This window comes from Haemaphysalis longicornis, unplaced genomic scaffold, assembly GCF_048455015.1.
Source record: "Haemaphysalis longicornis isolate Haplotype H1 unplaced genomic scaffold, Haemaphysalis longicornis Haplotype H1 scaffold_11, whole genome shotgun sequence".
NCBI classification, from domain to species: Eukaryota; Metazoa; Arthropoda; class Arachnida; order Ixodida; family Ixodidae; genus Haemaphysalis; species Haemaphysalis longicornis.
The window spans coordinates 15,006,903-15,022,270 of record NW_027526214.1 but is presented as its reverse complement, the minus strand read 5'-3'; positions in this window follow the sequence as shown (position 1 = coordinate 15,022,270).

The window sequence follows — 15,368 nt, the reverse complement described above, 5'->3', positions numbered from 1 at the left end:
ATCTCCAACCACAAAACTAGGTGCTGCGGTTTCTGCAGGGGAAACTACATCATTGGGGCTGATTGAAACTCCTCCAGAGCTTCCTCTAAATCTCTTATCTGTGGAAGTGGAAGGTATTTGCGTGCAAGCTTTAGTTTCTGTTATGCATTCTAATCTGTGTTCTCGTCTACGAAAAGTGAAGACCCGTTACTACCGCCCTTCTTTATTTATTGCAAAAGGACATATTGTGCAGCCTGTCACAAATTGTACTCCGCGTGTTTGCATCGGGTAAGATCGTCATCATATCAAACTTGCGGTCATGTCACAGTGCTCTCATGAACTACTTTTGGGTTGGCACTTTCTCCCCTCAGCTTCCGCCGTCATATCCTGTCGCCACACAGCCATTCGAATCAGCGATAAAGAGCTGACAACTGCTGTGACCTTACGACATCAGGGTTTGATTCTGCATGCTGACCACGTCCGGCCGCTTAGTAGCGAAGCAGTACTGACGGTTTCATCGACAAACATTTTTGAAAAGGACGTGATAGCTTCTCCAGCGAGCCGCTTGATTGCGCGCTGAATCGTCACGTCTACCTGCCTCCTTCGCTTTTCGCGGACCTTGGAGCTGTGGCAGCGCTACACCCCCGGTGAGCCAATATTGCGGCGCAAATGAATGGCCTTTGCTTCTGTAGTCGACAGTGAGCCTCTTACATTTTTTTCTTACACAATACACCTTCGCGCATGTAGGATTCAGCACCCTCCGCTGTTCGGCCTAGCATAGCTGCCACTGTTAGCCCCGACCTAATGGTGGCACAAACGGAACAATTGCTGGGAGTTCTGAAAAAGCACAGTGCATCATTTGACATTACTTCCAACACACTCAAACGAACGTGTGTCGCCGCGCATCAGAGTGAAACACACGGCTCAGACATTGTACGCCGCCGTCCGTACCGAGGATCTTCGCACGAGCGCTATTTTTAGAACAAGTTTTTACATGCTGAAGCACGATGCCATTCGCCCCTCACGAAGTTAAGGATCATCGCTGGTTGTGCTTGTGCAAAACAATGGTGGTTCCGTTCGGTTTTTAATTAAATACCGTGCGCTAAATAGGATTACTCGAAATGATGGTTTATCCAACGCCTCGAAACGATGACGCGGTGGAGAGTCTTCAAGGGGCAGATTACTTCTCAAGTCTCGCCTTACGCTCTGGATATTGGCAGATCCCTATGCACAAAGATGACAAGGATAAAACTGCCTTCGCTACTCCAGACGGCCTCTACGTATTTAAAGTGGCGCCCGTTGGTATGTGAAATTCCCCTGCTACATTTGAGCTAATGATAAACACAGTGCTCCGTGGGCTAAAATGAAAAATCTCTCTCTGCTATCTGAACGACATGGTTGTTTTTTTACTACGTTTGATCAACATCTTCAACGTCTACACCAAATGCTTAGGTACCTTTCCAATGCAGGACTGCAGCTGAATACAAAAAAGTGTGATTTTGCCAGCAAGTCAATAAAAGTATTGGGACACGTGGTCAGCAAAAACGGAATCTCTACCGACCCAGAGAAAATTTCCGCTGTTTTAAATTTTCACCGACAACAACAGCAGAAAGATCTCCGCTGCTTCCTCGGGCTAGCATCCTATTTCTGCCGCTTCATACAAAATTTTGCGACAATTCATTTTCCCTGCGCCACCTCCTACGTTCTGACATCAGCTTTGTTTGGAATGAGGAATGCGAACGTGCTTTCCAGTGCCATAAAAACGTCCTAACGTCGAGTCCGGTGGTTGCCGATTTGATTATGCTGCGCCAATCATTCTGCTCACGAATGCTAGTGGCCAAGGCATCGGCGCGGTATTGCTAAGACTTGACTCTCACCAGAGGGAGCGAGTAGACGCCTATGCAAGCCGGTCCCTAACCTAAGCAGAACAGAAGTACACGATAACGAGCAGGAGTGCCTCGCTGTTGTGCGGGGCATTAAAAAATTCCGGCCTAAACGGCCTCACAGTCATCACAGACCACCACGCCTTATGCTGGTTGTCTACGCCCAAGAACCTTTCCGGACGCCTGGGTCGTTGGATTCTCCGTCTCTAGAAGTATGATTTTACCGTTGCCTACAAGTCGGGAAAGAAACACATAGACGCGGACACTTTTTCACGCTGCCTGTTTTCTCAATCGTCTATATATGCCTCCCTAGCATACCAAGCTGCTCTCCCGGTCACACCCATTATTCCAGAATAGTTGATATTCCAGACAACCATCCGGCAATCCAGCGAAATGACACTTATTGTCGTACTATATTGAACAGGATGGATGGCTTCGACCCACCTCCCAAAAGCTGTCTACTACGACAGCATAACAATTTCCGGCATGTAGATGGAATTTTCTATCGTTGCAGCCCTCATACTGAAGGCAGCAGTTGGGTCCCTGTGTTACCTCAGCTACTACGAAGAGCCATTTTACAGGCGTTTCATAATGAAGCCATAGCAGGACATCTTGGTTGTGCAAAAACGTACGACCGCATTCACATACCCTTGTTCTGGCCTCGACTCTCCACAGACGTGGCTAAGTATGTTTCCTATTGCGCCAAATGCAAACACCGGAACCGCAGTACGTCTAGCGCACCAGGTACGCTACAACCGCTTCATTGCCTATTGTTCTCGTTCAAATCAGTGGGCATTGATTTCTAGGGACCGCTTCCATGCACACCAGCCGGCTACCGCTGGATTGTGACTGCGGTTGATCAATTACCCGGTGCGCTGTTACATCACTCCTGCGACCCGGATGCGCCCAAGAAATTGCCGATCTCGTCCTGCGGAGCATCATGTTGCGGCAAGGTGCACCTCGCCTGCTTTTTAGCGATGGAGGCAAGGCCTTTTTATGGCAAGGTCTTGCGGAACTGCGTCTAGCTGCCAATATCGTTCATAAAACGAGTAGCAGCTACCACCCTCACATTAACGGCCTCACGGAACGATTTCATAGATCTCTTTCCGACATGCTGTCAATGTACATAAGGCCGGACCATATAAATGGGTCCACGTTTTGCCTCTCGTAACATTCTCCTATAATTCGGAAGTTCAGCGCACCACCGGCTACTCAGCTTTCTTCCTCGTTTTCGACCGTTCCACTTCCTTTGTTATGAACAATGCTTTCCGTTCTGCTCCAGTGTCCCTGCAACGATAATTTCCGACCAGTTCATCTCTCGGATCAATCACTGCTGTCACCTAGCCCGCATAAACTATGAAGCCGCCAGCAACAACGGTAAACACGGTGTGTGGTGTGTATGCCACTCACCGCGACGTTCATTTCCGGCCGGGAGATCCAGTGAAACTCTGTACGCCAATTCACTCACCTCGCTTGTGCGAGACGTTTTTGCAGCGGTATATTGGCCCCTACGTCATCACTGAGCAAACTTCCCGGTTAACTATTGAGTGTCGCCGACAACTATTTCCACGGACCAAGTGAATTGTGCGCATTTCTCCTTGATGCATTTCTTCGACCGTGACCTTAACTACACGCGGCCAGGCAGCCGCTTCTAACTACAGGGGGGATATGAGCGGGCACATGTGCACCTGTGAGCTGCCCCACATCATGCCCGTCCACCGTCCACCGGTGTGTTCAACACCTCAACTGTTCATAACGATTACAATCATCATTTGTACATAATCACCATCGCCATCATCACAATTGGTTGTGAAATCGCGATCTGGCAAGTAAAGGACGGAACCGTTCGCTCTTCTGCTTCCTTGCGAGAAGCGTTCTGTCTGTTTACAATATACACATATATATATATATATATATATATATATATATATATATATATATATATATATATATATATATATATATATATATTTAGAAATAGGTGTTGGTAGTCCCGAAAACCTTGGAAAGCAAACGGGAGGACGTGTTAGGTCTTTGTTTGAAAACTTAAAGGATTTGGAAAGAAAGAAAGTGGAGAAAAATTGCCCGCCAGGTGGGATCCAAACCCACGACCTCCAGGATACCGGTCTGGTGCCATGACCACTATGCTACCGGCGGGGCTACTTTTCCCCTCCACTTTCTGGGGTATTTATGTGAATGTAATTTCTTCCGGTGCTTGGGGTGGAGGCACTGGTACCACCAGAAAAAAAATACATTGACATTATTACCCCAGAAAATGGAGGAGAAAATATAGCCCCACCGGTAGCGTAGTGGTCATTGCACTAGTCCAGTACTCTGGAGGTCGTGGGTTGGGATCCCAGCTTGCGGGCATTTTTCTTACACTTTTTTTTCTTTCCAAATGTTTTATCTCTTTCGACGACCTACAACGTCCTCCCCTTTGCTTTGCGAGGGTTGCTGTACTGCTAACCCTTATTTCTGCGTTATTTCTAGAAGCCCCTCATTTCCTATTCTGATTCGCTACATGCATTTGAGGGCCTCTGTTCTGGCAGTCTTGGTGCCATATGGAGCTTAAGAAGGTTGAATGCTGGTCAACAACTCCCGATATGTCGTGGACGCTCAAGTCACGGGCCGGGGATTAAAAAGAAGGTCCCCTTCACCCTTAGAAGTCAGAGTTTCACTGGCTACCACCCCCATGCACAAGAAAAAGTTACATTTACATAAATACCCAGAACGTGAAGGGGGAAAATAGCCCCGCCGGTAGCGCAGTGGTCATCGCACCAGACCGGTATTCTGGAGGTCGTGGGTTGGAAAGCAAACGGGAGGATTCTTTCTTTCCAGGTCCCACGTGGTTGGCATTCTTTCTCCACTTTCTTTTTTTCTTTCCAAATCCTTTATCTGTCTCAATGACCTACCGCATCCCCCTTTGCTTTCTGAGGTTTTCTAGACTGCCAACCCTTATTTCTGAATATGTCTTCGAGACCTCATTTTGTATTCTGATTCGCTAATTATATTTATATACATATATATTTATATATAATAAACATGTATGTAGCGAATCTCAAAGGGAGAGAAATATTGGTCGGTAGTCAAGAAAGGTGTCTGAAAGCAAACGGCACTATAAAGTATGCCATAGAAACAGATGAAGAACTTTAGGAGACAGAAAGAAAGTGGGGGAAAAATTCCCGCTGCGGGGGATCCAAACCCACGACCTCCAGAATACCGTTCCAGTGCGATGACCATTAGGCTAGCAGCGGGGCTGTTTCCCCAACAGTTTTTTGTCTATTTATGTTAAGGTATCTTTTAATTCCGGGAATTGGGGGTGGTTGCCAGCGCCACTCGGACTACTCGGGGTGAATGGGACCTTCTTTTTAACCCCCGGGACGGGACTCTAGTGTCTATGACATGTTGAGAGTGGTCGACCAGCGTTGAACCATCTTAAGCTCCCTATGGCACCAAGACTGCCAGAACAAAGGCCCTCGCGGTGCATGTAGCGATCATAATTGGAAATGAGGGGCTTTTTGATTTGATTCAGAAATAGTGGTTGGCAGTCAAGAAAACCTCGGAAAGCAAAGGGCAGTATGCGTACGTCTTAGAACCAGATGAAGAATTCTTTGAGGCTGAAAGTTGTGAAAAATTGTCAACGCTGGTCGACCCCTCTGGACATATCGTAGACACTCGATTCACAGGTCCGGGGGTTAAAAAGAAGGTATCCCTGAACCCCCAGTAGTCCGAGTGGCACAAGCTACCACGCTGAATAACAGGAAACAAAAGATACCTTAACATAAATACCCGATAAAGTAGTAGGGAAACCGCCCCGCCGGTAGCGTACTGGACATCCCACGAGACCGGTATTCTTGAGGTCGTGGGTTCGGATCACACCCGCCAGGCATTTATTAACCACTTTCTTAATGTTTCAAATATTTTCATCTTTTTCTGTTACGTCCAGCACACTCCCTTTTGCTTTTGGAGGTTTTCTTCACTGTCAAGTCTAATATACATACATATAGATATATATATATATACAGAAAGATAGGTCGGCAGTCTACAATGCCAAAGGAGGCATAGGGGTGTGGTTGGGCTCTTTTCTTTTTCACTACGGTTAATTAAGTAAACATTTTTTTTAAATATACAGAAGAAAGAAAGAAAGAAAAACACGCGCCCAGAGTGGGGACCGAACCCACGCCTTTCGATTACATGTCGAATGCCTTACCAATTCGGCTATCTGGGCGACTGTGTTTTCCTTCACTTTCTGGGCTAATTATATTTACTAGAAGAGTATCTGACTCTTGAGGGTGGTAGCCAGCGCCACTCTGACTGCACGGGGAGAAGGGGACCTTCTTTTCAACCCCCGGGGCGTGACTCGAACGTCTGTAGCCTGTCATGAGCGGGTTACTGGCGGGAAGCCCTCTTATGCTACCTAGGCATCAAGGCTGCCAGAACCGAGACCCTCGCTAGGCTTTCGCAGAATAATATATATATATATATATATATATATATATATATATATAACACAGAAATAAGGGTTGGCAGTCGAGAAAACCTCGGAAAGCAAAGGGGAGGATGTGGTAGATCATTGAAACAGATTAAGAATTTGGAAAGAAAGAAAGAAAGTGAAGAAAAAATGCCCGCCAGGTGGGATCCGAACCCACGACCTCCAGAATACCGGTCTGGTGCGATAACCACTACGCTACCGGCGGGGCGATTTTCCCATTCACTTTCTGGGGTATTTATGTTAGGTATGTTTGTTTCCTGTGCTTGGGGGTGGTAGCCAGCGCCATTCGGACTAATCGGGGTGAAGGGGACCTTCTTTTTAACCCCCGGGTCGTGACTCGAGTGTCTACGACATGTCCAGAGTGGTCGACCAGCTATATATATATATATATATAGTATAAGTAAAGAGTCAGATTCCAAGAAATAACAATAACAAACAAGGTTTACTTACGTAGCTGCCACAACGGCAAACAGTATGATACCACTGACCGAGACGTTCATTTCCGCCATGGAGAATAAGTGTTAGTCTGGACGCCCATTCGCTCAACCTTTCTTGTGCGAGGAGTTTTTGCACGGGTATATTGGCCCCTACGTCTTCACCGAGCGAACGTCTTCAGTGAACTACAGAATGTCGCAGACAACTGTTTCCACAGACCGTCGCAGACGCGGAAGTGAAATTTTGCATATTTCTCGCATCAAGCGTTTTCTCGACTGCGCATTTTAATCCATGCGGCCCGGCGCCCGATTTAAACTATGGGGGTGTATGTGAGCGCTTAGGGGTGCACATTTGACCTGCCCCACACCATGCCCGTCCACCATCTACCATTGTGGTGAACCTCTCACCTGTCTGTAACCATTCGAATTATCATTTGTGCATAACCATCATCACAAGTCACTTGGTTGTGGATTCGCAGTCTGGACAGTAAAGGACTGGACCATTCGCCCTTCTGCCTCTGTGAGAGAAGCGTCCTGTCTCCTTAAAATACGTCTGCAACACACGTATAAACAACAATCGAAAATAAGGGACCAGGCACATATTCTAGACATCGCAAATTTTTTATACAAATTGTATATGCTTGAGACGTGAGTGGAGGTACTGCCAGGACAGAGATATTCAGATCTTTTCGGGATGCCAGGGAGATATATTGGTTTTCAGTGGCCATTTTTTTTTGCAGTGCACAAATTGTTTTACTAAGATCTAAAGGACTCCTCCCCTTTGAGGAAACCAAATTGCCTTTTTCGTAACCGCTCTCGTGTTTTTTCTACACTGCTTTACGTATAACTTATTACCTATGCCAATGTTTCATTTCAGTCAGTTTTACATATAGGAGACTTCGATTTTGGCTCTTTTTTCAAATCAATGTGTTTTCCTTTATTTTTTTCAGCTCCTTTTTGCGTTGTGCAATCTTGCTTTCCACATATGTATCAAGCAACTCCTCCATTTTAAAAGTGCTATCAGTTCCCGTACGCTTGATTTATGGTTATTTGTTCTATGCATTTTTACTTCATATTGTTCTAATTCCTGAGTTATATTTGCTAACAGAGATACATTCATAATTCAATATGCTCTCTTTATTTTTCTGTTCATATTTGCTTTAGTTGATTCATTATTGTCACTCTTTGTGTTGCACGAAGTCTTGCTTTCTGCTTACGAACGATTAGAATTGTGGTATGTCGTTTCACTTACCAACTATGCTGTGTTTTAGTTTGCAAGCTGTGTTATTTTTTCCACCAAGCCTGCATATTCTTCTATTTTGGAACGTTACAAGAATTTTAAACCGGCTTTATTGACCGTTTTTCTATTGTTTATTGTCGTGTCATTGCTTTAGTGGCGTTCCGTTTGCGGTGCACGCAATCTTGCGTCCTGAATTATCTTGCTTCCCGAAGTACATACTCCCATATAAAAAAAAGGTATATTTTTGCTCTCTCTCGGGTGATACTTCTGTTTCACACGGTTTTCTTTAGAAATTTACCAGTATAAAAAATTTTTAGAAAGCACCCTGGGCTCCTCTGACTGCTCTGCTCGTCCAACACGTTCGAGGCAGGCTCCGTCTTTTTTCCTCTTTCTCTTCTGTTCTTTTTTCTCCCCGGCTAAAAAACGGGCGTCTCAAAGAGCGGGTGGCGGGCTTGATTACTTGGCGACACCATATAAAAGAATCATGGCCAGCCTGCCGGTGCGAAGCTCATTCGCCCGGAGATGGGCAGGGACGGTTGTCCTTAACTACGGTAGGCCCACCGCTGTGCCAGGATAAGCGTTCGCGTACCGAGGCTACTCCACGGTAGCCTTGACCTTGGCCTTAGCCCTAACAGCGCCTGACAAATTCGAAGAGCAACCTTTCGCTCCAGCCCGTTTTGTGCCATCCTACTGTTATAACATCTCCCACTTATTCTACGCACTCCTTGCGCGCTCTTGTCTTTTGGCCCATACCCGCGGGCAAATTGGTGTTCTTGTGTTTCCGTTGGCTTTTTGATTTTCTTATGTATTATTTGCCGTTTTCTCGCATATGACTGGTATCCTTAAGCGAACAAATTCGGCATTTAGGCTCAAACAACTGTGGTCAGATTTGTGGTACCTTCTGCTTCTTTATGCTCTCAAGTTTTGTCGGGTTCATCTAGATATTTTGTTTCCCGAATACGGTCCTCGATTCTGCACTTTGATTTCTGATACAATTTTTTATTGTCCGTCCAGTATTTCAGGTGCCCCCGCTTTGTGTTCAATATTTTATTTCCTCTTTTCTGCACTGACGCACCAGGACTACAAACACAGTCATTGCTATATGTGCCAATATAGTGGCTACATCGTCTTTGCGTAAGCTACGGCCTTAATTGGAGAGTGGCGACCACAAGCACACCGCCCACACGGGCAAATATATTCGGTCATGCATGTTTCATGAAACTGCTATACGCTAGGCAAGGCACGGCTAAAGATACTAATCTGGGGTGGTTGTAAATACGACTGTGGCATTTATCGCCGATGCGGTTGCCGCGACTACAGGATCATTATGGTACCGAGCACGTTACATTCAACGTTAATATGTAGAAAATGCGGAAGGGCAAAATAACTATGGTCACGTATTCACAACACCGATTAGTAGCAGCGTGTGTCAGTCTTTTATGTCGTTTACCTGTCCTAGTCCATCAGCAGGAGTGTACCTTTTGCTGCATCTGCCTTGTAGTCGAGGATGGGTTTTAGCATGGTACGAGACATGATAGAAGCGTTTCGGCGTTGTGTTCTGCTCAAAGTGAAAGAAAAATGATTGTTTAGAAGTGCTCGTTAGGCGTTGCACGGAGGAGTCAATGTCACGTTTTTTGTACCATTGAAGACTGCAAAGCCATCACCCACGCAGACGTCGGGCGTGGGAATGCGTTCCTGGGTCAGTTTCTTAGTCGCAATAGGTGGGCACGGCTGTAGAAGGAAAGTAGAAAGCACGTCAACTATTTGCAGTAGGTGGAGTGACCTGTCGGATGGGTATAGAAAGGTGCCGGAGGTATGAAAGTGCTGACTTCGGGAGACGTTCACTCGATGTTTTATTGTGACGTCGCCTAGACGTTGCAAGTGACGGCGACCTAAGAGCGTACAGATGTCGTGAAAGGAAACTTTATTCGTAGAAAAGTACTGCTTCCACAGAGAGTTCGGGATGCTGAGTTGGAACAGGAGGGAAGCACATCCTACATCCGTATCGCCCAAGTTCTGTCGGTTCAGCTACTATACATAGAACAGTTAATGAGAATTAGCCGATGCTCGATATGCACATGCTTAAACTCTGGGCAGAGCACTGCATCGCAGAGCTCTATGCCAATCGCCACACGACAGCAACTCTGCGCTCGTGCAACGACAAACCGTATTGCAGCAAAAGCTCGAACCTACGAAAAGCAGTTTTCACGACGCCCACGGCACGGCAGTTGCACTCGTCTTGCTATGGTGCAGGAAACAAGGCCTTATGGCGAACCTTGGACGCCATGAAGCGGGGTCGCCGCGTGATTGACCCGTCAGCTAGCATTCGCCTCGTTCTCAACATCAGCGCTGGGGAGTGTGCAGACAGAGCGGCTGGGAGCTTCTTTCCAAACTACCGACAACCTCCGGCCACCCCTGCCTCAGTTGATTTACCGGACGTCTCAGGAAAAACCGACCCATTTATGATGGCCGAGCTCATCGCGGCCATTTAAAGAATCCAACGCGCCCCCTTTGCCTGACTATGATAAAATCCGGTATGAACTCTTCAAAAACGTGCAGGGAGAAGCCTTGAAAGCACCGCTCTACTCGTTTATTGACGTATGGGCTAAAGGTGTCATTCCACCCAAGTGGAAACACTCCGTGGAAGTGCCAATCTCCACGCCGGAAAAACCTCCGACGAGTGTTAGTGCACTTCTACCGATTTTCATGAGACCTACAATTTGCAAAACATTTCAACGAATATTGACCACTTGATTACCTTGGTGGCTGGAGCAAAACAGAAAATACCAACCAGCTCAGATAGGATTCAGAGACCAGCTGTATACCAAGCACGACCTGTACCCCGAGGGCGGTTCTCGCTGACAATATTTTGCATGTTTCACTCCACAGCCAACTTGCGCGACTGGGGTGGCGGCCGACCTTGTTAAGGCCTAATTTCAAAATATAACACAAACCAATACTTAAGAAACATGAATTTATTGGGGCTTCCATGTCTTGTCAACAAAATGGTACACTTCGTCATGTGCTCAAGAGCGTTTTCAATACGAGTGGACAGAAACCCTACTTCCCGGTTCGAATTGACCCGTGGGGCATCGCAAGGTTCCGTGCTAGCGCCTCTACTTTTCAACATCGCGTTGCACCACTGGTACAAAAGCTGAAGAGATCTCTGGTGTGAAGTTTCTCATCTTCGTGGACGTTTTCACGCTGTCTACAAACCAAGACCTCGGCTTGCAGTGTCGATATCTGCAGCAAGCCCTGGATGTTTTCCATGGCTTTGCGCAATTAGCCGCCCTGGAAATTTCAGCAGAAAGTACGGCTATGTACAAACGGCTAATAAAGCAGGGAGGAAGTTAGCCTCTGATGCTAACTGTCAACTTAAGATTAGGTCAGCAGCAATACCACCCAGGAAGAGCTATGGGTGCTCGGATTTGACATACACCAGTCGGGTTCGGGTATCTTTTTGCTCCGAAAGGCACGGAAAGACTCCTGGACGACCTTGCACTTGATCCGCCTGATTGCAACTCGGAGTGGAGGAGGCCACACGGATGTAGCTCGGCGACTTGTACGCGCTGCTCTGCAGCCGCGCTTACTCTGCCAGTCACACTTTCACAAACTGCCAGCACCCCAACTGGCGAGGATTGAGGCTAACAAGAGAGAGTCCATGCGCACTATCACGGCACTTCTTCGTCGCACTCACTTTCTATTTTACAGTAGCACGCTCATACCGGACATTCTTTCGCAGTCTCCTGCGCCACCTGAATTTGAATCAACCCCTAGCCCTCTTTCTAGTGAGCCACGCTCCTGACTTTCAGTCATGAAATCTCTCCTGAGAAGGTACACACGTGCCCTAATGCTACTTGTGTCTGGTCCCTCACCCCTAATTTTTCTGGCTGGAGGAAGGTTCTCTCAGAAGACTTTCGGCTGGGGTGGCTCTCACACATTTACTCACCTGGATGGGGGGCCCTCACCAGAAGACCCAGAACTATGTTTCAAGTGTCCGGCTTCGTCGGATGAATGAAGGGGATGTCAGTCATCATTTGTGTACGTGTACACGAACGTCAACAACTCGGGCCAGTCCGCTAAGAGGGATTGGTATTTGATGGAATGAACCTGGGACGCCACCCGTTGGGTGCACAAAAACCACTACTGCAGGTGGTTACTGAACGTTTTAAATGAGACTGGACTCCATGCCTACCTTTAGATATGTACATTGTCAGTAGATTCCTAGCTACCTGCGCTTTTGTACCCCTTCTACTCCGTCTACCTAATGTCTTATCATTTCTTCATATGCCGCAAGGCAAAACTTCAAACTAAAAAAAGCACTGCCACGTTTAAGATTCCCTCAGGTGTGTAGACGGCTTTTTGTACACGCATGCATTACAGGTTTACGGGCGACATTGTCCTTAATGCGAACGTTAAGGTCACACGAAATGACACGTAAAAGAATGAGAAGCGTATCAGTAATTGGGATTCAGCAGAAGCGAATAGGATTCACTTCAAGCTCACGACCTTTCTTTCTAGACTGGCATTGCCGTGGATTGACAACTTCTGTAAGTTTTTTTTATATTTTGTATGCCTAGGTCTTGACGTTGGCGGTTGTAGTGGGGCCTATCAGGACGAAGAAATGCACCCCTAAAAATGGAGACTCCTTAGTTTATTCTGTTCTTGGATAATGGTTGTCTTCGCAAAAAGGTGCAAAGCAGTTCATTGTGATAGAGCAAGCTATCTGGTATTTTTTTGTTTTTCTTGAACTTTATTTCGGGTTAGCCTAATATTGTCTGTAAGAAATCGACAATAAAATTTTTGTTTCGGCCATGTGACACTTCTTTGTTGGCTGCCACGTGCCGGCGCCTAAATCACCAGCCGCCGTAAAGCTGATGTGTTTCATCTGACTCCTGTTATAACTGTGTAATTGTTTGTTTAGAGTCAGATAAAACCCCTTATATTTGCTACGGCGGATGATGTGTGCGCCGGGTGGTGAAAGCAAACAAAGAACTTCAACATGGCCGAACAAAAACAATTGTGACGATTCCTTACAAAAATATCCTGCTAACTGGGCATACAACGTAAGGAGGACAAATAATCGGAACCAAGGAATGCGCAATGAATGCCATCGATTTTTTTTCTACTCTTGCCTTTTTATTCGCAAGGCAGGCGCAAAGAATGCCATTGATTTTTTTTTTATTCTGGCCTTTTAATTCTAAACGTTCAGCGTTCCGCTTAGGCATGAAGTAATTCAAATACTAACAAATTCGTCCTTGTTCTCGTACTTTCTCTCCTGTGTTTTGTGTTACATTTTTGTCACTTTATTGTGCCGAATCGCCTAATCTATTTTGCAAGGTATGGTTATATTGCACTGGGTAGTTTTAGATGGTTAAGGGACCCACGTGTTCTTTTTGGCCATTTTGGTTGCAAGTTCATTGCACATCACAACGCGTAAATATGGGCTAGTTGGTTCGAACTGTGCAGCTTATTTATGTAGCGCGGTAAGGTCGGGACATAAGTAGAGACCACACAGGACTAGCGCTAGTGCTGTGTGGTCTCTTCTTTTGTCCCGTCTTTACCGCGCTACTTAACCATGTTCCACACTCTTCAGTGCACAAGCACCTTATTTCCACTTACGTAGGATGCTACTCCTTAACAGAGCGAAGAGGCTTCTTTTTCTTACTGTCTTATTTGTGTTGGTTATTTGAATGTTTTTCATTTATTTTTGAGCCCACTATTTCTTTTATTTTACGAAGTATATTTTATAGTACACTTGGTTCTTGACATCTTTTTCTCAAGATGAATGCGGTATCTTTTGTTCTGGCATTCTTTTTTTCAATCCTTGAACTCCAGGTTGCCGCATGTGTATTAGTCAATTCCGTCATTATGCAACGCGGTCCCCTGTTTTAAAAGGCGTTTTTTGTTTTTGACTATTGTATTTGCGGTCTGCCCAGTTTCCGTATCTTTTTATCAAGCGGCATGAATGGTGTACTGTTTCTTACGACTAGTATCTCATTGTAAAGGGCGCTCTCATCCAGTAGATTTCGTAAACCTTATAAGAGCGTTAGCCTTTCCGAATACGTAGGAATCAATTCCTCATTTAAGGAAAGCTGTGTGTCTTTTCGTCACATCATTCTTGTATTCTTTGGGAAATTTTCCTTTGCTGAAAGCGGTCTGTCTTTTTCTGACCTGTATTTTTCCGTTTATAAAACCCTTTATTAATCATTGCACCAAGTCACGCAATCTCTAATTGTTCCCAGTTATGTTTATTGAGCCATCGGTGTTTTGATGATTTTTTTATTTACCGTGTTTTTGTACTCATTAGCGGCCGTCACCTTTTGGGAAGTATGAAATTTTGCATTCGAGAAAAGTTGGAAGCAACGGCCCCGTCAAAAAGGCAAAGGCGGTCTTTTCATAGCATTCTTTTTTATTTCCACTGTGTTAATATGAAGCTGTAGATCCTCACGTATGTTTTGATTTTAGCAACAAAATTTTCGTTTGCACTGGGGTCTTTGTCTTTTTCCTGCACAGTGTAGTGTTGTTATCCATGTACTACCATCTCCTGTCCCAATGTCGATGAAGGAACTCCCACATTGATGAAAGTGGTATCTATTTTGGTACTCCAAATTTTTTTGTGTTATCTTCTTGTTGTTCACTGTTTTTCGTAATGTGCCATTTCGCCTTATCTTTCATTTCAGCGTGATATCTATATAGGAATCGTGGTATTTTGAGTGTTGTCTGTCGAAAAAAGTGTTCTTCCCTCAGTGCCGGTTTATTTGAGTTTCACACAGTGTTGCTTTATCCGTACGTGTGAATAAACATGGATCTGGTTAGCGATGGATATTTTCAAGGTGAGTGTCTTGAATTTTATGCTCTAAATATTTGATTCGTTATTATAATGAATTTGTCATGTATTTTAACGTGTTACTTCAATTGTACACAGTGCATTTTATAGTTTCTTCTGGCGATATGTGTGTTCTCATTTATTCAGTTAGGTCGAACCGTGCAAAGCACGATTTTTTGTTGTCCCCAACGAACAATGCAATTGTCAACGAAATTACCAACTAAGCTCAGTGTTTTAGGTGATTGTTATATATGTAATTTTTTTGTTATCATATACGGTTTTTTGTTGATTCGTAGTAACTTCTTTAAACATTTATTTTGACATATTCATTTAATTGCCAAATGTTTTTTCGCTTAATTCATAAGATTTCTGTTTTCTCATCGCATATATGGTCACAGCGACAAATACAAAGCGACAACCTTTCCTGCTCTTCTGACCTCTCAGAATTTTCCTACCTTTCGTAGTGTTTTTTTGTTCGGTGCTTGTCTAATATTATACGAGATTTACTGAT